Source organism: Molothrus aeneus, chromosome 3 (genome assembly GCF_037042795.1).
Source record: "Molothrus aeneus isolate 106 chromosome 3, BPBGC_Maene_1.0, whole genome shotgun sequence".
NCBI classification, from domain to species: Eukaryota; Metazoa; Chordata; class Aves; order Passeriformes; family Icteridae; genus Molothrus; species Molothrus aeneus.
Window position 1 is genome coordinate 59,505,537 of NC_089648.1, and position 25,693 is coordinate 59,531,229.

Sequence of the window (25,693 nt, forward strand, 5' to 3'; positions counted from 1 at the left end):
TTTTAATAAATGAATATCCATTTTTCAAGTGTGTCTAAATCTAATTAAAATATCCTATCTCTAGATGCAGAGTGATCCAAGAGGACATCACTTTCAAATTTTCATTCTTTGTTTCCTGAATAAATCAACTTTTCAAAAACTAAGTTTCCACAGGAGACAGACAGGTAGAGTTATCTGCACAGATATTATGTCTTTTTCAGTTAAGCTCCGTCAATAGGCAGAATTCAATTATGCCCCTCAAGGGATACCTCCTAAGTAGCTAATAGAAGCAGGCTGAATCATACTATAGAGATGTCTAATTCTTGCCTAAGTTAGATGAGTAAAATACTACCATAATACTTATAGTAGAATTTCCTTCTGGGATTTAACAGTGAGTGCACTAACAAGTCTCACACTCTCTATGTACAAGTGTATGGCTAATCCTAATAAAACCAGAGTGGGTAAAACTGCAACATACACAACCAGTCTATATTCAACGCTGCTTGAATATTTATTTTAAATACCAAATTAGTTCAAGAAGTCTAAGAATTTCATGAAAACAAGTGAGATTCACTTTGAATAAAGAAAATCTGAGATTTTACATCCTGGCCCACAATATCCTAACATCAGAGCAGGCAGGTCACCAGAGGCTCTTCTGACTGGTGGCTGAAATATTTTCACATACCTTGCAGGTCTCCTGGAGATAGGGATCAGATTATTATCTCTGTCCCTGCCTTTTCCTTCTGTTTTGAGAACCCCACTTCCTCTTCATCCCTCACTACATGAACTGATTTTGTCTCAGATTTTTTTTCTCCTGTGCAGGGGAACTGCTACCAGCACATGTTGTACCCCTGATGTGGAGGGACAGAATGTAAGAAAATAAAGGTAGTGCAGAAGGTAATCTCACACCTGAGGAGTTGCAGCTGTACTAATCACCAAAGATTAGGAACAGGCCTGCCCTTAACAGGCCACAGCTGTGTCCAATAAGAAGACAAGTGCTACAAAGGAGTGGGTTGGGTGAAGAGAGTTGGAGTTTGTTGGTTGTGCTGTGAAGGGAGCTGGAGGTGTAGGTTGCGCTGTGAGAGACAAGGAGTTAGTGCTGTGAGAGACAAGGAGTTAGTGCTGTGAGGAGATGCCTGTGAGAAATCACTGAGAAGGTATGGGACTTTTGCAATAAGATGACAACACCCTGGTTCAGCTGCAGCTTGAGTGGCCACAGTGTCTGCTGATGTGTTTTCCTCCTCTTCACCTGAAGGTGCTCTTTAGTGGTGAGAGGCGTCTGACAAACAGCAGCCAGGACCCAGCACACTGCATAACTTTGTGCCTCTCTGAAACTGGCATAGCAATTTTCTTTCAGATAATCTGCCACTTTATCAGGTTCCTGTAGATGTTTAGGGGTGAACCTCCAAACTACTGGAGCAGAATAATCCTTCAGTAGCAGGCCCACTTCCATAACACTCATGATTGGCCCCTCTAGGGGAAAATCTCTGAGAGACCCTCCTAAAAATCTCTTTTGCAGCTCTAAACATGGTGTAGATCACACTGAGGAGACCTGGAAGACCTAGCAACAAGAACATACTTTCCTTAACATCCAAGGGAGATTCAAAATCCTCAGAAGTTATTGTAATGGGCCTGAAAGAGGAAAATGGTGTGAAAGCCTGAGGAAATTGATCCTCATCTGTTCCCCCTCAGACTAAGTATGGTTATTAATGGTGTCCCAAATGTAGCACCTGAGGTAAGGGTAGGACAGCAACACTGAATACATATCTTAAATGATCCTCACTGCCCTTGATGTTACCATATCATAAACTGATATCCCACAGTACAGTAAAATTCCTGATCCCTCTCCCTGCTCTGAGAAGAGCACTGTGATGGGCACATAACCCTGTATATATTTCTGTATATGCACTATGTGCCACACCCTCACGAACAGACCAACCAACATAGTGACCAGTGGCTTCCCACCTACTTCAACAAATGGTTAATTCAACTTTGCTTCCAACATGTTCTGGGCAGATCTGTTGTTATCTCAACCCTTTGAGCCCTACACTGGGTACTAAATAAGGCTGTCATAGTTTAGGAATGGTATTCACCAACTTAGTGCTCTCACACTGCCACTCGCTGCCCCTTCCCTCTCCCTCAGGCAGGTGGCTGGAGAGAATTGGAGGCACAAAAGGCAAAGATTACAGGTTAAGAAAAATTTACTGGCAACAGCAATGAGACAAGAAAGCAAATGACAGCAGTGAAATACTAATGACAGAGGGTACAAGAAAGGAAACAAGTCCTGTGGGGAACAAAGACACCAAAAAAATACCAATAATAAACAATAACAGATGGCTTCCCCCACCCTGTTTTCTCAATCAGCAGGAAACCCTTCTCCCTGGAAGAGTCCCTTTCTCCTACCCCAGCAAAGACTTGAGGTGTTACAGAATAACCTCTGGGTTCTTGCCATATCCCCTCCCCTTACCAAAAAAAAAATTAACCCCCCTGTCCCAGCCAGAACCAAGGGATGCTTGGCTGGCACATCTGCAACTTGTCTAGGCCTCCCTGAACTTCATAAGGTTCTTGCCAGTCCATTTCCCCAGCTTGTCGAGGTCAGCCTGTCCCTCTGAATGGCTGCACAAGCATCTGTATCATTCACTCTGTCCAATCTTGTAACTTGCTGAGGGTGATCTCTATCCCATTGTCCAGGTCATTAGCAAACAGTTCACAGCATTGGCTCCAATACTGATCCTTCACTAACAACCTGCCTACAGCTGTCCTTTGAGCCCAACAGTTCAGTCTGTTTTCAGTATACCTCACTGCCACTTAGCCTGCATTTCATCTGCTTATAAAAGAACGTGTTAGGGAAGACATTGAAGAAAGTCTTGTTTAAATTAAGAAGAACAGTATCAACTGCTGTCCCCTCACCTACTGAAGCAGATATCCTCTTGTCGGTGGCTATCAGATTCCTTAAGAATTTCTCCTTCACAAATCCATGCTGACCACTCCCAACTACTCTCCTGTCCTTTATATGTTTGGAAATAGCTTTCAGCCTGGGAAATGGTTTTAGCCTCAACTTCCCAGGGATTCATACAAGACTCAACAGCCTATAGTTTCCTAGATCCTCCTCATGCCTCCTGAAGACAGAAATAGCAACCAGATCTGTGGAGTATCTAATTTTTATGGGGAGGGGAAGATTAGTACTTGATCAAAGTACATGGCCCAGACTAGATATGCAGCCTAAAAAGCTCAAATCTTGCACAGTAATACAGGAGTAATAAACTGACAGTACATGAGATCCCTTCTGTAGAAGCTTTCAAGAAAATTGACCAGCTTGTCTTCTATCTTCAAAATCATTCACCATAAGTAACCAAAGTGACACTGACCATGTGAGTTGACCTGTGCCTGAACATCTCCACTTACTTGTGGTCACTGCAGCAGCAGACTGTAATTAGCCCTCCATAGCAGATGATATGCCAGTAACACTAAAATATTTCAGGTGACATAGATGTTCCTCACACAACCCAAGAAACAAGAAAAGTATGCAATCATATTCATATTACTTTTAATCTTCAGCCATCTTGCATATTCTTGCCTGACATGTACCTTTTATATAGAGGTTTGGATTCCTGACAAAAGTTTCTAGAAAATTTGTTTTAAGCAGCTTCAGAATTTTCCATAAGGCCTGACAACTTAATCACTGTCCGCTAAGAGGTGAATAAAACCCATATACTGAAATACATTATATTTAAATTCCATCATCCTATCCTCTTGATGACAAAAAAACATCAACTAATTATCACAGCCAATTTCTCTGCCAATCTTACCTGCTCTTGTACGAAAGGAAGGAACTGATTGGATAGTGCTGAAGTATTAGCTTTGTAGATAAGTGATATTCAAAGGCAAAACTACAGAGATCTGTATTGTAAACTGATCACATTACACTGAGCTCTGTAACAGACATGTAAAACCCCTATTTATTATATGTTAGCTATTCAAAGCAGGCCCCAGATTCTAGGAATTGTCCTACTTCTTCATTTACAGGAAAAGCAAAAATATTGTGTCATGCCCTTTACTTCGTGCTTTCATTGCAGCAGATGAGAAGTAAACAATAGATATCGATGGTGATTCCACAGATTCCACAATTATTTCCACAGTTAGCTGTAACAAGGTACCTGTGAGTTTGTGCCTGTCAAATTCTCAGGAAAGAGCCTAGAGAGCATACTGCTTTCTCCAAATGCCAATTTCTTCCACTGCAGACACACATATGCCCCAGAAAGACTAATATCTATCCTTTCAGTCATCCATTTCTGATAGCTGTTAAGGGCTGCCACTCTCGACATACTACATGCTACTTATGAATCCCACAATGCAAATGCCGTAAGAAAAAATTCTGATTTGTGATGCCAAGGTAATACCTCATCCTCAGGAATTACAAAGAAGGTTTTCATATACATATATATATATATATATATATATATATATATATATATATGTATTTCAGAAATCTGCCTTGTTATTAATGAGCTGCTAATCTCATAACTTCTCATGTGAAAACAATAAAAGAAGAAACAAAAATTTTTTAACCAAGGAGAAATTATCAGAGGTGTTTTAGCTCTGCTCTTATCACCCTAAATTCATCTACATGAGAAACAGTCAATGCCAAGGCTTCATTACCCTTACTTAACCATCTTGATATTACGGTGTTAAATATTTCACACAGTACCTCCTACATTACAAACACATTTGGCAACTTCTGTTAGATAGTCAAGAAATAGAGTTTATCCCCAGAAAAGGGCATCAGTACTTGTAATTATTCTTCTTTGATTCTGATAGCCACTGTCATTGATTTCAATTTGAAATACAATAAAAGGTACGTATATTATGTATAAATTCAGTCTTAACTACTATTAGATTACTGGGCAATGATACTTTTTCAACATATGGTAAGCATACAACTTTTAAGATGAGGAAGAAAGCATAAATAAAACTTTAAGATCTCTAAAGAAATATGAATTGTTAGGTTGTTGAAAGGAGTAGAGCAATTATTTGCTTTGTTTTGTTTTCAGTCAAGATATGTCTTCTGCCATCAAGACAGCCAGGAAGTTCTTTTGCACCAAGAGACAAGAAGTCAGGATAAGCCTAACTACATGTTAACCCACTTAATATTTGAACTAAATGTCTAAACCAATATAGCAATTTTAGCCATGATTTTTCTAGATTTTTCCTGAAGGAAAAATGCCAGTACTTCTATAATGAAAGATATTTACATCAAATCCACAGATAGAGTTGATATATGATGAAGATTCTGTTTAGAGGCTTGCAATGTTTGGCAGATGTGGCTAAAAATTTTATTTCTTAAGGAGGCCAAGATTCTTAGTTTTAGAGAGCGGCTTAAATTCCTTGCATGTGTTTGTAAAACATTTTAAAAAAATCTAAAGTGAGTAGTAGTCACCCAATAATTTATTTTTAAAAAAATAAAAATCTTCCATGTTATAGCAAAACAAGTCAATAATGAGAGACTCAATTTCCAAACCAATCTGGCACCACCTTGGGAATCTGAGCCATTATAAATGCATGGAAGAAAGAAAGGAGAAAAAATGTTTCAAAAGCAATAGGGAGCAAACAGCAGCAATTGCACTTGTGCTTATTCATGCTAACAGAAAACACAATTCTGGATGATAGACAGCATTTTTTAAAACAGCTGTGACTTTTGAATTATTAAATTCAGCTAAAACCATTAATTATTTATTAATAATTAAATCTATATAAAATATGTTTTTATATGTTAATAAATTAATATATTTTATTTCTTAATTTTTATTATTTTATTATTTTATTATTGAAAAACTAAGGAACTCACCTTGTTTACCCCAGATTGCAACTGTGCTGAACTTTGAATCCTTTGAGATCAATTTCCCACTAACTTCAGAAATGCCAGGACTTTTTTCCATTCATTTGCCTTTCATAATATACATGCTATGTTAAATAATATCTCCTGAAATAATTCTGAGAGTAAATCAGGGGCCTGGTGTTGCCCTGCTGAGAGGAAGAGAAATCTGTGTATTTTAGGAAATGTTGGATTATTTTAAATACAAGTGCCCTTGTTCACATGGCCTCAGAGTTCAGCTAACCAGCAGGAAATGATGAACCCTTCTCAATTCAATTAAGTAATTCCTGAAAGGTCTATTACCACTCTGTAGCATTTCCACTAGGCCTCTTCCTCAGACTGGTACCAAAAGGGAGCTCCTCTTCCAAATTTAAAAGAAGCAGCAGGACATACTGACAATTCCCAGACTCACCAGCTTCTTCACATCAGTGTATCCCAAAACATACAAAAATATCATCTCTATCAAAATATTCCCACAGGATGTTAAAACGAAAGGCATTCAAAAGGGTCCATAGCAGGTCATTATAAAGTCCAGAAGAGCTGTATTGCCATGTGTGCCTTCTGCATTCAGTCACTTTTTTCTGAACAAACAGGTTTTGATGTAGCTAGTGACTATGGGGAAGATATATTCCACTGCTCACAGCACCACAGGAAAAAAACAGGTCCTGCAGTTAGACCAGGATTGCATTTTAAGCTCACAGCTGGTAGCTGAATGCCCTAATTCATCAGCACTGTTCCTAGTTAAAAGACATATTCAGAGAAGCAGTATGCTTACCTAGCTGGAATCAAGGAATGCTGGTGCAAAGGTGACACTTATAGCAGGCCAAAAATGTATCTTACAATAATACCCTCACAGTGGCATCCTGTGAGAGCTAAGGATACAGACAGATACCACAGAGCAGCACCACAGAGCTCCAGAAATCTTCATATTCTCACACAATATCCAATATCTGTTACTTCAAATAAGCAACAAATTTATGGCTGTGTTTCAATCCAAAGATCCCTTAAAACTCTTCCTACTTGGTCTGTGTCTGCTGTGTGACACACCTCCTGTAGTTATCTTCTTCACCTTGAATTTTATACAGCATTGTTTGCTAGTCTTTTCCCAGTGGCATTTAAAACTTTAGAAACATTCTGATGTTCTAATTATTCTCCAACTAGAGAATTGCACAGATTTATCAACAGTCACTTCCTCGAGACCATGGTTTGCATTTCACCTAATTTTTTTAACAGAGTGAAATCAAAGTAATCAAAACCAAAAAATAAATAATAGAGTTAAAGTTCAACATGACAACAGAAGGATTTGGTAGGATGGTAGGATTTCCAAGAAGGAAAGTATTTTTCAACTAGAAGGGTGGAAGAATGAAGAATAAGCAAGATGCTGGTCTGAAAAGTATGAATGAGGCACAGAAATCTGCTTCACTGTATTGCAGAAGAATTTAAGAGCCCTCTGCTAGCACAGGTACCTTAGATGTATGTGCTAGAAAATCTTGTTAATTGAGTCGTCCCCTCATTGATTTAGGTCTTAATGGGACTGGAATAGATTTAGGGAAGAGCTTAAGGTTTAGAAAGACTGCTTTGAGAATAAAACACAGTAAATGGAGACAGCACTTTGAAACAGCACCGTTTCTCCCAACAAAATGGCTAGTGTAGAAATATCACAGCAGAAGCTTAGTCACCCAGCTCCTGGAAAGGTAATTTATCAGTCTGTCTCCAGAGGCAAGCAGGGGTTCCTTGAAGGCTCAGTGGTTACGGCAGGTTTACACAGTACATTTACAGACACTAACACACTTCATCCCAGGGGTCAATTCACAGTGTGAATTCCACCTTCTGTATTAGTACAATACTATGATAAAAAAGCAACTAACAAGCAAAAACCCAAAATCCCAAAATAGAATATCTATTTACCAAACATACAGTTTCCATTCATCTCAGATATAAACCACTCTTAGACCTTTAATGTGGTTTTTGTGTCTCTTGGAAATTACCTCCTAAAGTCAGACACCTAGAAACATTCAAATATCACTGAACAGATATCTAACATTGAACAGATTTCTGAGGTAAAGATGAATTTGAACTCCCTAACTTCAGCTGCCTCTTTAGAGGAAGGCTTCTTCAAAAACACAGTCTCCAAATGCTATTTATTATTATCCAGAATCATGATCATTTGTTATCTGTGACAGACCAAAGCAACAGATTTCTGAGCCCTACTGCTCAAGAACTGCATACTGTACATGCAAATAACACAGCACTTGAGTCCTTGAACACAGAGAAGAGTGAACACAGAAAGAAGGTGTGCTTGAGCACCAACTGGATCCTCCCACTGCATATATCCAATGCATGTTCCAGAATTTGTGAGAATACATAATAATGTTTCTTAGCTGACCTCCTACAGTATGAATTTCTAACTCTATTTTTCATATCATTTTTAGGTTTTAGTGTTGCTTGATAATAGAGTTACACCCAGAAGATTACTTTGCAAGTGACATATCTACAACTACAAATTCATTTACTAATAGCATACAAAGAAATTATAGGGAAGCTTTTTAGTTTCAGTAACCAAAAGGGAAATACAAAATGATAAGGGAAGTAACAGTTACACAGGCTCAGAACACATCTGAATAAGAATATTGACTACATGTAAATGCACTTAAATTAAAAAAAAAAAAAAAAGGCATTATCTGCTCAGCACTCCCAAAGTCTTTAAAACATAACTCTCATGAGAAAGGACTTAGTTCTGACCATGAAACTGGAGAACCTGCAGAGCCTTCAAGGCCTTTCACTCGATGGAAATACTGTCACTTTTGGTGGGTCTATATTTTACATCTGATTTCTACAGGCAAGAATCTAAAAAGGTAAAATTATTTTTTTACCAAATCTGCACAAGCAATTGACCTATTTACATTCATAGGGATACATTTTGTATTCGTGGCCATACACATGTTACAGACATAAATCAAAAAAGGATGAAATAGGTTATGAATAAATGGGGTTGGTGAGGGAGGAATGAGCAGTGAGATACTTACAGGTAGTGCTCTGTGATATACTTCAAAAGAATAAAATGCAATATTCTGTCTTTGATTGCCTAATAAAAACAGGTATTTCCAACCCGCCAAGTAATTAATTTGTAGGATATGCTACACAGATGAGGCGGTGAGACAGTTTCTCAACAACAGTGAAATATTAATACTTTTACATTGAAAATTCTGTAGTGCTTCAAACTCTTCTAAAGCAAGTCCCAAAGTTCAGGAAAGCAATTTATGCTCTGTTAACAGTAACATGGGCACCCCCAGCTAGCCCTGCAGAAAACTGGAATCTAACAGAAAACTCATCTAAAACATGACTAGCTGCAGCGAGTGACTGGTTCTTGTGATTAAACTACAGTGTAATTTGGAAAAGGAATCCAATAGCTCGAGGTTAAAACATCATGCCCCCACCTCAAGTCCGCTTCATTTTAATTGACATGAAATATAAAAACCTGTTCAGGTCTTTCCTCACAGAGCTGCTTTAATGCTTACATCCCAAGGGCTGGAGGAAGGCTATCATGTCAGAATAGGTTCTCTTTGGACAAACATTATAAAATAAAAAGTTACAAGAAATAAACCCATGTTCAGTTTATGAAGCAGCCTTTCTTCTGAATGAATAAGAAAGGAGAGAGTATAATTTTCTGCTGAAAATCATTTTCTGCTGAAAATGATTCTTCACTGATCTAAGAGGTAAGCTCAAAAGCAAATTTTAAGACCTAAGCCCCACCATTCCAGAGAACAAGATGAAAATCCCAAAGAAAAGAAGGAAATGTAGACATTACGTCAGATTACAGAGAAGATGAAATTAGAAATTCATGTGTATGTTTGCAGATGTCTAGCAGACAGAAGAACATCTAGCATCTTTCCCTTTGCAGCTGATTCATGCAAGAGGCTTTCCCTTTCCTTTCTGTAAGAATTGTAGAAACTTTGGAATCAAAATCAACTCAGAGCCACATGAAATTCCATTTTGTATATTTTCATGTACTATGAACATGAATCAAGAAACTGAAGAATAAATGGTCCTATCCCCCTTAAACCACAGTTGTCTCCCAGTAGAGTTGAAAGAGATTTTGTTAATTTTGCTTTATTTCAACATTTGAATCCCTAATTTGGAGACCTAGCTTTTCATTTTCTTTCTAGAGGAGAACTTTATGACTGTAAGAATCAGACTTATGTTGTCAATCAAATGTGTGTTTGACCATTTAATCTGTAATGAGTATCTAAATGTGATTCTTAGCTCCAGTAATTATGAATCTAGAATTTGGTCACAGCATTATTTACTGAATTCAAAATGACTTTCAGTATTCAGAAGTTCTTTGCACTGCACTAGCACTGATCTGTTGAATAGGAAGACAAGTTTTAGCATATAAGAACAGACCTGTTCTTATATACTAAATCTAATATTAACTAATTTAATATTAACTGAACAAATACACTTAAAATTCTCTATATTTTTCAGCAGCAAAAAAAGTAATTTTCATTATATCTTGCTAGAGGACAATTATTTTATTGAGAGATAGTTCTTGAAAATAAGAGCATCAAAAGAACTCAAATTAAGAACAAGGTGAAGCTTTTCCAAAGGCAAAATATTTCACAGTGAGGGACACCTCTAGAGAGAAACCTCTAGAAACATGGAGTTTCCTGCTCCCCTGCAATACTTTATTGTGCTCCTAATCAAACTGAAAATTCACAACATGCCCCAGTACTAAATGCTCTGAATTAGAATGTGAACAGTACAGAAAACTAACAAAATTATTTTCTTTTCAGAAAGTACATGAATGCAAACTTAGGATTTCATGCTCAGATTGGACGACATTACATATCCAGGAAAAAAACAAAAACAAAACCAAACCAAAACAAAACAAAAAAAACCCCCAAAAAACAAAACAAAAAAAAAAAAAGCCAAACCGGGATGTTTTTCTATTACGCATAGTCACCAGGAAGCCAAATATAGGCAGAGTTTTTCAGGTTCAGAGGCACAAATCCTAATCACTTTTGCTTTTACCTCAGGCTAACCTATTCTATTGATACAAGGATTTGTTCGCGTTGCTTATTCCCTTACTTAATTAGTAACTGATAATTGAAATACACTATGTATTTTGAATTCGAAGAAGAAATGTGTGATTCCATCCACATCTTTCAGGTTTCCATTCTCTTTAGAGCCAGTGGACAAAACCAGTCTCTGATCCAGTATCTGTCCAAAAAGCCTACAGTATGCAGTTTGGAGAGGAGCCTGGTGGATATTTAGTCACAAATTACCCATCCCTTAAGAATTATTGCTGTTGAAAAAGGAAGTTGGTTATCTCACCCATTCTTCAATAATTTCCATTTTTTTTTGCCTTCTAACAACAGAATTTCAATTATCATCCACAGAACTTTAACTCTCAAAGTATTGCCAAATCTACATGGAAAACATGCGTAAAATGCACAAAAAGCCCCCAAGCAAACAAACAAAAAACACCCCAACACCCACAAGTGTTTTTTTAAATAAGCACTGTAACCAAAATGCTCTGAGATCAGATCAGTGTAGTGGATGATCACAATGGGTGTCATAAAATCTCCTTTAAATCTGTGACAGCCTTTGCATCAGACCTAGTTAGCAGCAATTAATTACCAGAGCCATCAGTTTAAAATCTTCCACTAATATTACATTCATATTAATTAAAACAAAATAAAAAATTCTGCCAAATAGTTTAAGAGTGAATTTCTCTTTCACATTTACATCCTTGGAGCCCTAGAAACATCCCCTACAGCCCTGAAAACAGAAAGTTGTGGTCTTGCAGGTGCATGAAAACTCAGTGTAACATGCTTAGAGATAAGTGGGGATGCAAGGAAAATATGTTTTTTTTAAACAGGAAGACTGAAGTGACTGTCTAAAGCAAAGCACATGTGCAATAACCAGAGAGGGATACTGCAGATGGCCATGACACTGTTTACATGAAATCTGATTACTTCCCTGATTTTTGGCACAGCGTATAAAGAAGCTTATTTTTCCCCTCTATGTGTAATGCCTTTACCATATACATTGAAGAGCTCAACAAACATATGCTTCCTATGCTTCATCTAATACAACCCATGGTCCCTTGGGAAAAGGTCCTACCGGGAAATGAAAAGTCAAGAAAAACTCAAACGGGGGAACTCATCCAAAATACAGGTGCTAATGGTGTAACAATGCTCCTTCAGTCTGCAGGCTTCAGAAAGAAACCACAGAAGCATTCAGCACAGCATGAGGGTTATTAAGACAACATCAGCTGGAACAGCATTTCTAGGCAAACATTTGCTATGACTAAAATTAAATTATTTTCCTTATTTTTTCCAAATTAATTCATTATTATACAGAGTAGTAAAATTAACTACTCTGTTACTGTTCTTTGTTACTTTTTCCTGGAAAATGGTGTGTGCCAGTACGTAGTTATTATAACTTTAAAAAAAACCAAAACAAAAGAGAAAATTAACAGCACAGTCATATTAGTTGCTTTAAATAACTATTCTGAATTATAATATGTTCAAGTAGACTGGTAGTAACTACTAGAGCTCATAATTGCTTGTAAGGCTTACCCTTTGTTCAAGAAAATTATGAAGTATTATCTGGAAGGTTGCTTTTCATTTTTGTTATTTTTGTTTCTTGTTGATATTCTAAGGTTTGTACCAGAAAATGGAAAATTGTCTTGGTCTAAAGAATCAACACACAGAGAATCAAAATGCAGAAGCATAGAAAGTAATTAAAAAGTTGAAGAACAAGACTTTTTACTAAAGTCTACAGCTCAGAGAAAAGTTGAGCTCTGGGAAGAAACACCACCACATAAGCTGCAGGATAGAAAGTGTAAATACTCAAATCAGCATTTCCCGTTTTGAACCACATGGAGCAGGAATAATTTGCTTATTCCAGTGACAGAGAGTCACTAAACACATACACTAGCTTAAAACCCAGGGTTGAAGTTTTATTAGAGCACTTTTCCTTCAACCAGATTTGCGGCAGGCAGGCTCTGAATCCTGAGATACGACATTCATTATTCTGCAGTGAAGCAGAACTGCAGCATAAGGGCAGTTTCTCACATTTTGCACACCCTGGACATCATTAAAAGACATTACCAATAAAAAGGGAAGTACAATAAAAAAGTTTTCTCTTGTGTCACTACTTCTCCCATGGCTGCAACAGAACAGGCTGCACCAGAACAGAACACATGGCTATTCATGGCTACTAACAGAGTAAAACAAAATACTTATGTCTTTTGCCACCCACCAGAGAGCCCAGATGTTTTCTGTCAAGCTGGCTGGACAACAGCCTTCTAATGTAACTTTCTCTTACAAGAAGAAAGTTAATGTCTCCTTTGAAAAAGTTCACCTCTCCTGGGACCTCTGATTTCAGAGGCATCTTCTTAGTAATTGTTTTGGTACTCATACCCCCTGGTAATCTGCAGATTTATTACTTCCTTTCACCTTAGAGGGATGATCCTTCAGAACACTATGCAGATTTCTTTTCATGCTGTGCAAGAAGCAAAAGAACCTCACTTGCCTCCACACCGACTTCATCCACTACTAATTATATGGAAAGGTGCTCATGACCATACGCTGGTGGTCAAAATTTTAAGAACACTCTAATGAATTCACCTGGAAAAGCCAGAAGATTTCACATCTTCAAATTTAATGTAAATCTGGCATGAAAATGGAAAGGCTTTCTTCATCTTACAGCATTATAAAACTCATCTCAGACATTCATGGTAGTAGACATTTCATGTCCACTGTGTCATGTTATGTCTCTATGTATTAGAGACAGGAGATTCAAGACAGTAAAATGTTAATATGTCAATAAAATGTCAATATTCATCAATATTAGATGAATCTCTAACTTGTTTCCTCACCTTGCTGCTTAGATAGACCATCTGAACCAAGATGTTAGAATTACTTACATCATTCTCACTAATTTTCCTGAAGTTTTTTGAGAGCCTGAATGCTCTGAAGTTATGTGTTGTACATTATAAGCAACTCCTGGAATCTTTCTAAGTGCATAATCAGTGCAGATAAACAACAGGGCACTCCACCAGTATATATTAAAGAAAAAAAAACAAATCACCAAATCAAAGTCCAACCATCTACCTAGCACCGCCACCATATTCACCACCAAGATACGCACTCAAGACACAATCCTGATCAGATCTCAAATGCATGCACAGTTGAACCATGAATTTGGGGACAGAAAACCTTCATCAGGTCCTCAAGCAGATGAAAATATGAATCTATAACTCATAAAATGACAACAGAAGGTTTCACAGAAATACATCTTAAGCTACGAATTGCTGTGTATGATTTAAAAATCCTTGCAATGGATATGGAATAGAAACAGAGGAGTAAATACTTGCCATGACTAGATCACTAAGTGATATGCTGCATTTTGAAGAAAGATGATGAACCAAAGAAATTACGCAGCTCAGCTCTACAGAACAACTTGACAACTCCACAGAACAATTCAAAGACCACAGGTCAAATGTGGTGCTCACACTGTTGCAGCACCATCATTCAAATACTCAGGGGGAGATTCTGATCTACAGAAGCAGTGTGGACTCAGTCCAGCCAGGGACTGTTACAACTTTACATAATAATTCTGCTTTTTTATTCTGACCTATTATTTACTGTGCACAAATCTTGCCCCTGCCACAGAATTTCAAATTTCAGTCTTCCACATTTCATATCTATGGCTTTGTTCTTCACATATTGAAGGGCTTAATAAGTTCTGTACTGCAAGGATTGCAAGCAGCTGAGTATCCAGTAGAGAATTGACTCTGAACACCTATTTTGAGACAATAATTTTGTCAGACATTAAAATAACAAGCTCTATGACATTTAGTCCCTTTTGAATCCAACCTTGAGAATTAACAAAAAATGCTCCAAAGTAGGAGATGTCAGTATGAAAGAAATAAACCCAAAGATTTTTCCAGATGAAGAAAGGACACATGAATAGTCTTGCTTCTAGGGCTGCATATGACTATTAATGAGTTTTCAGTGTGCATACGTAGTCCTCAGAGAACCTTTCATAAGCTTTTCCCCAGCTGGGGGATGCTTGACAGTGCAGCTCCACAGGGAGCCTCTATAAATACTCCAAGGCCAAAAGAAACTGTGAGGATGAATAGCTTGCCCTTCATATAATTTACATGCTCAAAGTCACAAAACACTTTGCATTATATCAGTACGGCTCATGGCCTTAACTTATGATTTCCTATGCAATAAGGAACAGCATCCCTTTTCCCAAATTTGAATCAAGGAAAATAAAAACAAAGTGTAAGGTAATTTACGGTATGCCTGCATGCACAAGGCCACTGAGGACTACCAGAGCTAGCCCTGTTTAAACTACCTCAGTTATCAGTAGTGCTGCAGTTGTACTGAGTTGTCTCATAATCTGGAAACACTGGTGCCAACACCTGAGCTGTTTTTTTTTCCCAGCTGTTTAGTTGTTTCAACAACACAGAACTATACCAAGCCTGTAACAGCTAATGAAAACACCCCTGTGCTCCTCAGAGGCTTTGGCTGAAATCCACTTCTGAAAAGTAAATAAAACACTAACTTACTGTCCCAAGAATTTGCCAACAAATAAATAGAGACAATAGATTTAGATTGTAAATAACTAGTCGAAGCATCAGAATCAATCAAAGTATAAAAAACCAGAAAATGTAAGAACTGGGAAAGACAAAAGGTTAATCCCACAAAGGCTGAGAGAAGCACCATCAGGGATTTCTGAAACTCTTTTTTGTAAGGTACCTGTCACAAATGAAAGGAAAATTTATCTGAGTAACAGTACTGCCTTACATTTTTCATAAGTGTAAACCAGGAAACATTAATACATAATTAATGACACATTTTTATTTATTTATGCAGCCATGAACCTAAGAGAAACATGTAGAATCTATGATTGAGTCTTAGGGATAGCTTTTGGAAAACACCTAAATTTCCCAAGAGACTAAAGTCTTACAGCAGAAATTTGATAGCTATTGCTTCTGGTCCTGGCATAATGGGTCTATATCTCATTCACACGCTTAGTACTACTGTGACCTTAATTGAACATTTAGAAAACTTCTGGAAATCAACTAGACCAAAATAAACTACTAAAAGCTACGTAGCATGTACGTAGACTACACAATAATGCTTAAACATAGCATAGCTTATCTATGTCTAAAGATGGATCTTTAATCACATGAAATATTTCCTGTATAGACAAGATCTTGTTTCAAATAAGATGATTCATTCTGAGAATCGCAAAATGATTAAAAAAATAATAACAAAACAATTGACACTGGAATTGATTTTTAAAAGATTGGGAACTGACAGCTTTAACCTACATTTAAGAGTTGAGACTGGTTTAAAACCAGAATAGATGAGTATAAGCCTGTTTTATTGCTTATAGAAACATAGTTGTGTGCAACTGAACACTGTGTAGAACTCAATCTTGAGAAAAAGCAATTGCAGATATGACAAGTGGAAAAATAAATTTCACGCAACTGTTTTATGGGACTTAGAGAGAACAAATTCCACTACAGAGAGTCAATTTTATCCTTTAATGTCTTTTTTAATGAGTAATTAAAAATTACTAACTCAAAGAACACTGCATGACAGGATCCTAAATCAAACTGGCTAGACAAAAGGAGATATCAGTGGACAGTAAAAGTACTCACAGGACAAACATCTGTCAGCATTCATCAGTTCACCTGGAACCAAAATGATAATTTCTCTCTTATGGATATTTTTGTTTCTGGGGTTCAATAAGAGGAAGAAGCCTATACACAGGAAGGAAGATGGTCAGACACTGACTCAGGTACAGCTTGGAGTTATTTCAGCACTGTCTTCAATCAGACACATTTAACTATCATCTACTAACAGTATTAATAAGAAAAAACTGTGGTTTGCAGTGAGACTGCAAACCAAATGAATTACTGATGCAGCATGACTGATATCAGCCTAATTCTATCAGGATTACTGCACAGCCACAGCTAGTTTTTTTACTTCTGTAGTTTATCAGCAGTGTACAGGAATTGGCTTTAAACCCAAAGAACACTTAATGCTTGCTTCAGTTCCACTGAAGGCAATGAAATTAAGCCTATGTCTAAAGTAAAGTGTACACTTGGATACAGTGATGAAAAGTGACCTAAATCACTTAACTGCTGTAATTGGATCAGTATCTGAAAAGCCTTCAACTAATGTCAAGCTATGATCATAGCTTTTTCTTTCCTCAAATCCTAGCAAGTCATTTCTTTTTATACTAAACAAGAGCAGCTGGGGGCTTTCACCCCAGGAAAGCCTTTGTGTAAGGTGGTCTGTGTAAAATAAAACAGCAGTCACACTGCATTTTGGCTTGAGACAGCTCCTCAAAGTGCACACTGAGGTCACTCTGGGGTACCTGTGAAGGAAAGCAAGAATGCCCAAATTCTGCATCTTTGCTGTAGGTGTAGCCTGTTTGCAAGATCAGGATCAATGGAGCTTAGAGCAAGAAGAAAAGCAAAGATTTTAGGGTTAAAAAGTGACATGTGTATGAGGAATAAGCAGGCTTAGAGAGCACCTAAGTAATTATATAAGATCTGATTTGCTATGTGTACGAAAGGAAAAAAAAAAGTGCAGTTCATCCAATTGCATGGCAACACCATATGTATTAGCCACAAAAAAAAAAAAAAAAAAAAAAAAAAAAAAAAAAAAGCAGTTCCAGAGTTTCCTTACAAACTACACCTATGACTAAAAGCATCAGTTTTGTGGGACCTTTGTATAAACAAAAGTACAGACAAAAGAAGCAATGTGGTAACAGAACTGGACTGTCTTTAAAACATACATATTTACTGATTTGTTCACACAACTATTCTGGTCCAACAACTTAATGTTTAGGGCTAATCAAAAAAATGCTAAATCTTACTTTTATATTGAATTTAATTCTTTGGCATATTCGTCTAACATGAGGATCATTTGAACACTAATATAGCTATATTAATTGGAATAGATGTTTCTTGCCCCAGCTTGGGTTTTTTTTTAAAATGTCACTAGGAAAACAGACCTCCAAATTCTGCAAATACATAAAACTAACACCAATCAAGTAAGTATGCTGACATCATCTGGTGTAAGAATCACAAATTAGGAATCACAATATTTCATTTGGAAACAGCTCTTGCTTTTGTGCTTGATAGGTAAGAACATCTTAAATGATCAATAGCATGACATAGTTTGTGAAATGTTTCGTTTTTCAAACAATATCCATGTTAACTAGAAAAAACCCTGCTGAACTTAATGCAGAGCATCAAAATATTAGGAAGCTGGAACAAAATTCTTTTTTTAGTCATGCTTAATCTTCACAAGCCTTACATTTTTCTCAGGAAAAGAATCTTATTGCTTTTCATCAAGCTCTAAGGTTCTCAGTTTCTCATACTCAAGATTATAAATAATCTCTCTAATATCTCAACAGTCAAATACCCCTACAGTTTTTTGGGAAGTGTTCTTCCATGTCAACATACAGTCTTGCCCTTTTCTTACAATTGATAGATTTAAATTATTTCCCACTTCCTCCCCTTGGACCAGTAACTGTCTTCTAACTAAAGGTCACCACAAGGCCATGAGGGAAAAGGAAGGTGTATGAAATTTAGAAGCTGTTTGTTTGCATGTATTTCTTGCTAAATGAAGAAAATTAATTTAAGAGTTTGCTTATTACCGTAGCACTGTCTGGAAAACAGGTTCAGAAGCTCTCCAGAAGCTAGGGAAGTCTGAAAAGCCCAGCTTGAAATCCAGAAAATTCAAAACTTACATGAGAGGAATAAGCAGCTCCACACACACTGGAATGGGCACAATTACTGAGCAGCAGTTCTGTAGAAATTAGATAAGAGCTGCAATGGACCTCAGATCATGAGACCCCATGTAACGTAGTTATAGAAAGGGTGATCCTCATCCCATGGCACCTAATCAGAGGTATACAATGTCCAGCTTTGAGGTCTCAATAATTTGTATCAGAAGTTTTATTAATAGCTAAAAGTTAGAAATAGCACTAAAAACAATAAAATATTTTCCAAGATGAGATCTAAGGAATAATTTCATTTTAACACTAGACTTTAAAAAAAGATCTGGTTTTCAGAAGGCAAGCAAAATTATTAGAAGTCCAGGTAATGTTGAGTAGAAAAACTCAAGGTGTTCTGCTCAGACTGAAAGTACTCCAGATGCTTACAAAGGGCCAGCAAAAAGAGTGGAATTTTGCAGTATATTTTTTACATTTTTCATTCCATTAGGACAATGACTTGAGAAAATCTGTAACAACAAAAAATATGCCTAAAAGAACAATTGTAAATGCACACCATTAAGAAGCTAAGTGATACTATTTCACAAACTTCTTATTGTATCCAAGAAGATACCTAAGAAAATGTTTAAGTAATTAAAACAAATCTGAAACAAATGGAGATTTTTATGCTTTGGATTAAAATTTTTGTAGAAATTTCTGCATGTCAGAACACTTCTGTGGATACCCAAGACAAGTTTGGCAAAGATAAATGCTTTTGTCGGTGTTAATGATTAGTTTCCCAAAGTATAACTCTGTCTTAACACAGCTATAAAGGACATGTCTTTATGCTGTATTGAAAAGATAACCAGCTATCACCTTGCTCATGTGTATTCCCTCTTTATCTGTGCATGCCTTAATAAGCAGAAAAGAGAACAGTTAAAGTTTGGCAGCAAAAATTTCTGAAGGTTCCAGTTGTGGTTTCCCATATTTGGAGAAAAGATTGTACTTGGGGGCCCAAATGTCAGATGGGCATGGAACGTTAATGGAAAATTTTTGCTTAAAACATCTTTGTAACTCCATTTACTGGCTGGAGGTAATACCTTTTGCAGCCTGACTTGGTAGGGGATTCTCACTTCCTTTGATTATATAAAGCTTTAGTACTAAAGACTATTATAGAGGTCATTATCAAGAGAACACAAAATCATGAAGAAGGAAAATAACCACTTTTTGTGTTCAAGACAGGGTAAAAATGGAAACCAGCAAGACAAAAGACCACATCTGAGGATTAAAAGAAGACTGGAAAAATCTTACACTTTCGTAATACCCAGTAATAAAAAACAAACAGGATGTGACCAAGAAACAGAAGACTCTATTGCAAACAGATGAATGTGGTTAACTCATAACCCTTTTCTGAAGAGCTAAACTCTAGTTTCTAGCTTTTAAATGGTCATTTCCAGTGTTACACATTCTATATGATGGGGAAAAGAGCTAGTTTTGATGGGAGAAAGCCATAGTGGAAAAATAGCTACAGGGACTACATATAGATTATACAACTGATGTGTCGCACTGTACATGAAAACTCAACTTGAATACTTCTAAAATACTTAACAGGAACTAACTGGCAAGCCTTTACCAGTTTTCTCTGATGCAAGTATTCTGAAGAATCATATTTACACTTTCTTTTGCTTATTTGCTATAATAACACATACACATAATTTAGTGACTCCAGTGAAAACTTGGATTTCACATTCCCTTAGAAGGGAAGAAATTTTCAAGGAGCATTTACTTATATTAGAGGGAAATAATAATCTGTACACAATAATTCATTTTTTAACTGCCGTTTATCAAAAATCTGAACAAAAGAAATATATTAAAAACAGCTGTGAAGTAAACCACCCGAAAGTTTATTATTTGTGATCTGAAATCCTTACATGCCCCCCCCCCAAAAAAAAACCCTGAAGAACATGTTACTTCTTTTTTCCTTCCTATTTCTGACATCCACCTAAAAGCCAAAAATACCTCAGGTTTACCTAAATTAAGCCAATAGGATGCTGAACTTAAACCACCCCAGTGGATTGTGGTCTGTCAGCTCTGTACCTCAATATATTCAATATTCTAATAATGAACTTTCCAAAGCCTCACATTGATAGCATTCCAATGAATGTTTCATAAATCAAAATATAATAATTTAACTATTATTTTTATTCTTGCCTTTAAGACAATAGCTGCTAAAAATTTGCAGACTTCTCAGCAACCATGAAAGCATAACTGGATTAAACAGGCAAGCATTATGACCCTACTGAACTGTGGAAGTGACACATAAATTGCTGCTTTGCTGATGCTCTAAAGAGATATTACTTTGCTGTCATTATCAAAATTTATTTGATATGTTCTACGAACAGATTAAAATATTTCTATCAGTGTCTCCTTGAAAATCCTATCCAGTTGACAGAGTGAGCAAGAAACACTCAAGATTAAGCAGTTTTAGCCTTTAATCTTCAGTGATTCATTGCATGGCCTTGAACAACTGACGAATTGTAATCTTCAAAACTGACCAAGTAATTTACCTTCTCTTGCAGAATTTAGCTAGCTAAAGAAAGTAATTTCATAATTTGTATGGATTCTGCAAAATCCAAAATGTGTAACATTTTGAGACTTTGCATGGAGAAGCTAGAGGTACTTACATATTCTGGATATCTCACTGTCTAGACTGTCTGTAAAAGGCATTTCAAAGAAGATATTTTAATGCAACAATTCAAACATAAGATTCCTTTTTAAGAGTTCAGATATTAAGCCAAAAAGTTTTTCCTTATTCAATATAGGATTTCTCCAGACTCCTAAAGTATAATTAGCAGACCTCCTACTTAACGGCACAATTTTAAGTGGTGCAAGTTTGGCTTTATTCTAGCAGGAGCCACAGTGATATGACATGAATGGGAAAACTTCATTTTTGTAAGGGTGTCAAGGGTGTCATTTTGTGCAACTTATCTCCCCTACATCATTTGTACTATATGATCAGGCTTAAACCAGAGGCCCTTCCTCCCCACTCTTATCTTCTTTGGAAGATCCTTATCTTTTCATTCCAGGCCTAGTTTGACATAATCAGTAGATTTTCTGAACATAGTGCTCTGCACTTCTGAAATGTTATCCAAATTTCATATTGCATTTAACCATGGCATTTCATGCACATATAAATTCATAATTTTGTTTCTTTATGGTATTTATGCTTTGTTTGCATTTCAGCAGTCACTGGGGATGAGATGACTTCTGTAGCATTGTAATTACCAGATGCATACATAATTATTTTTCCTTTATTTGCCTCATATGAAATATGGTAACAGTCTGGCTAACAAAGGAGAAAAAAACTAAAGAAGTATGGGCCAGACAGGGGAGTAACTTTAAAAATTAATTATGTGAATGACACTTCTCTTCCCCCTTTTAAATAAGAAACAACCAACAGTCAAATCATGTTATCAATCAAAAACTAGTTAAACAATACACTACTTAATCAATTAAGCACAAAAATTAGAATAAAGGAGGGAGAGAGGTTGTGTATAGCTTCAGTGTGATACCTGTAAAATCACAGGAAACAAATGAAAGGAAAATAGGTTAAGAAGAGTCCAAGTTAAAAGGTTAAAAGTACTTTGATGTATACCAAACCACAGAATCACAGATTATCCTAAATTGGAAGAAACCCACAAGAACCATCAGGTCCAACTCCTCATTACACACAGGGCAACCTAGAAGTTAAACCACATATCTGAGAGCATTTCCCAAACACTTCTTGAACACTCAGGATTCAGACAATGACCATTTCCTAGGGAGCTTGTTCCAGTGCTTGATCAACCTCTCCATGAAGAACTCTCCTAATACCCAATCAGAACTCCCCCTGACAGCTTTAAGCCATCTTCTTATGGTCCAAGCCATTCCCTTGCATCTTAACTAAAAGAATGGGCAGTGTTCCAGGATGCATTTGAAAGAGAAGGTAGAGATACTCATCCTCCAACCAAATGAGTAGTCCCACCTCAAAGGCATAGGTAAAACTGTTTCAAAAAATGAATTGGGATAAATTAAGAAGCCACATTAAAAATACAGCTTTTTCTCTAGAATTAGAAAAAATATTTTAAAAAATACAAAGATCACAGATATCTCCCTATGTCTAGTTTACTGTACCATGTGTTTCATAGACGACAACAGATATCCTTCCTGTAACCATCTGTCTGCCTTACTGAACATAAGCAAGGGAATTCAGGGGAAAAAATCAATTCAATTCTGACTTAGGGAAAATAAAAAAAACCCACACAACATGCTATTGTCATAGAATACATATCCCACTGAGTTAATCTAACTCAAGTTTCTATTTGCATAAATACACTTGCATTTCACCAGCAATTTTCCTGCATATCAGAAAAAGAACAGAGATATCAGAATAATAAATAATTCATAGTAAATTGCTAAACAACAGATGAATGACAGATTCACCATCTTTCAGCTGCAATACAAATAACTAGTATTTGTATAAAAGCTCTAAGTTTGATTCAATTCAGCTTAGGCTCCTGCTTACAAGAATTTCTGGCACAGTAGGATTGTTTTGCAGGAGGACAAGCAGCAGATCAAATTCCATAAAGACACTCTCATAACCAATCTCTACAACAGACACCCTAGATTAATTCAGCTTCCTTTGCCCCTTATCATTTACCAATCATCACAGAATCACTGAGTATGTTGAGTTGGAAGGGACCCATCAGGATCATTGAATCAAACTCCTGGCCCTGCACAGGACACCCGCGAGAGTCACACCATGTGCCTGAGAGCACTGTCCAAACACATCTTGAACTCTGGCAGACTCAGGGCTATGATCACTTCCCTGGGGAGCCTGTTTCAGGGCTCAAACACCCTCTGGGTGAAGAACCTTTTCGCTAATAGACAATCTAAACCCCGACACAACTTCAGGCCATTCCCTGAGGTCCTGTCACTGGGCACCAGAGAGGAGAGATCAGTGTCTGCTCTTCCTCTTCCCCCCACAAGAAGTTGTAACTGCAATGAGGTCTCCCTTCAGTCTCCTCCAGGCTGAACAGACCAAGTGACCTCAGCTGCGCCTTATGCAGCTTCCCCTCAAGGCTGTTCACCATCTTTGTTGCCCTCCTTTGGACACTCTCTAATAGTTTAGTATCTTACATTGTGGCACCCAAAACTGTCCCCAGCACTCGAGGTGAGGCTGCCCCAGAGCAGAGCAGAGCAGGACAATCCCCTCCCTTGCCCAGCTGCAATGCTGTGCCTGATGCCCCCCAGAACACACTTGGCCCTCCTGGCTGCCAGGGCACTGCTGACTCATATTCAACTTGCCACTGACCAGAACACCCAGGTCCCTTTCCATAGATCTGTTTTCCAGCTTCTAATTTCCCAGTCTGTACATACCTGCAGGGCTGCCCCATTCCAGGTGTGGAATCCAGCACTTTCCTTTGTTGAACTTCATTCGGTTGCTCAGCCCTCTAATTTGTCTGCAAATAAATCTCTCTGCAGGGTCTCTCTGCCCTCAAGGGAGTCAACAGCCTTCACTATTCAGTATCATCAGCAAACTTGCTTACAATACCTCCCAGTCCTGTGCCCCAGTCATTTATGAAGATGTTGAAGAGCACAGGGCTGAGGACGGAGCCCTGTGGAACCCCACTAGTGACACATTGCCTGTCTGATGTCACCCCATTCACTACAACCCTCTGTGCCCAACCCATGAGCCAGCTGCTCACCCATTGCATGATGTGTTTATCCAGCTGTGTGCTGGACATTTTGTCCAAGAGGCTCCTGTGAGAGACAGTATGAAAAGCTTTACTGAAATCCAGAAAGATTACATCAACTGGCCACCCTTGATCACCTAGGTGGCTTACCTCATCATAAAAGGAAAACAGGTTTGATAAGCAGAACTTTCCTCTCATTATCATCTCTCTCACTGGAATTTTGTGTTGTACAAATTTCATGAGAAGCGAATGCAACTAATTTTAAATTATTTTGACAGCTTGCTTGAAAACAACAAGAAGAAAAAAGTACATTTTCAAAATCTCTAACATTTTTCTAAAGATAGCATTTTCAAACTTGTGTATGCCTGAATAAGAAAAACAAATCCTAAACACATATCCAAATTTCATGAACAAAAACAGTCTGGCTGAAATTTTTCTGACTTAACTTATTCAATGCTCTTTTTTCTTAAGAATATTGGAAAAATTCTGCAGAATTGAACATTCCTGGCAAATTCTGTTCCCATGTTTCAGGTACAAGGTATTCTTTAAAAAGTTTTCCCAATAAGTCTGAAAGGACAGTGATATTACCTTCATGAGTAAATAAAATGCATATATATATATATATATTTACACACAGAGTAAAATACACTTATGAAGATTAAAGAATCCAATAGACTAAAAAAATCAATATTTAAGTAACAGGGGGAAAAAGCACCTTTCAGAATTATCTCTTGGTTGTGTCTTCAGAAGAAATGAAATTTCCATTAATTGGTCTAGACAATGCCAAAATTAGATGATTGATTCATACAAAGCCCTAAAATTTAAAGCACAGAAAACCCAATTTCATCTAGTGTAGTTACATGCAGTGCCCATCCTATGGATTTTCACGAAGAGATCCCTGTATTACATTACCTAGCTGAGCTAGGGGAATGTTTCCAAGAAAAATCTACAGTCATGACTAGTCTCTTGCCTTGCCCTAAAATATTTCATAAGAAGGACCTTATGTCTGCTGAACTAATTCTTAGCAATGTCATTTTGATATTTGATTAATTGTTTTATTTCAAAATGCTGTAAATATAAATTCTGCAAAGAAATTAAAAATCTTTAAAACAAAAATCAGGTAAAACTTTTATTTTAGCCAGATATAAGGATGAACTTTAAATGTGGAAAAAAGTCACTGAAAAATCAATTCACACAATTTAAGTAAAAAATCTTTTGAAGATGTCCTAATTAGAATAAGACAACATCTTTTTCAAAAAAACAAACCCCATGCTAATGCCAATGCAGTAACAGCTGCCTACACGTCCTGTTTTTTCCCTGAAGTACTGCACAAGCATTACTGCTCCTG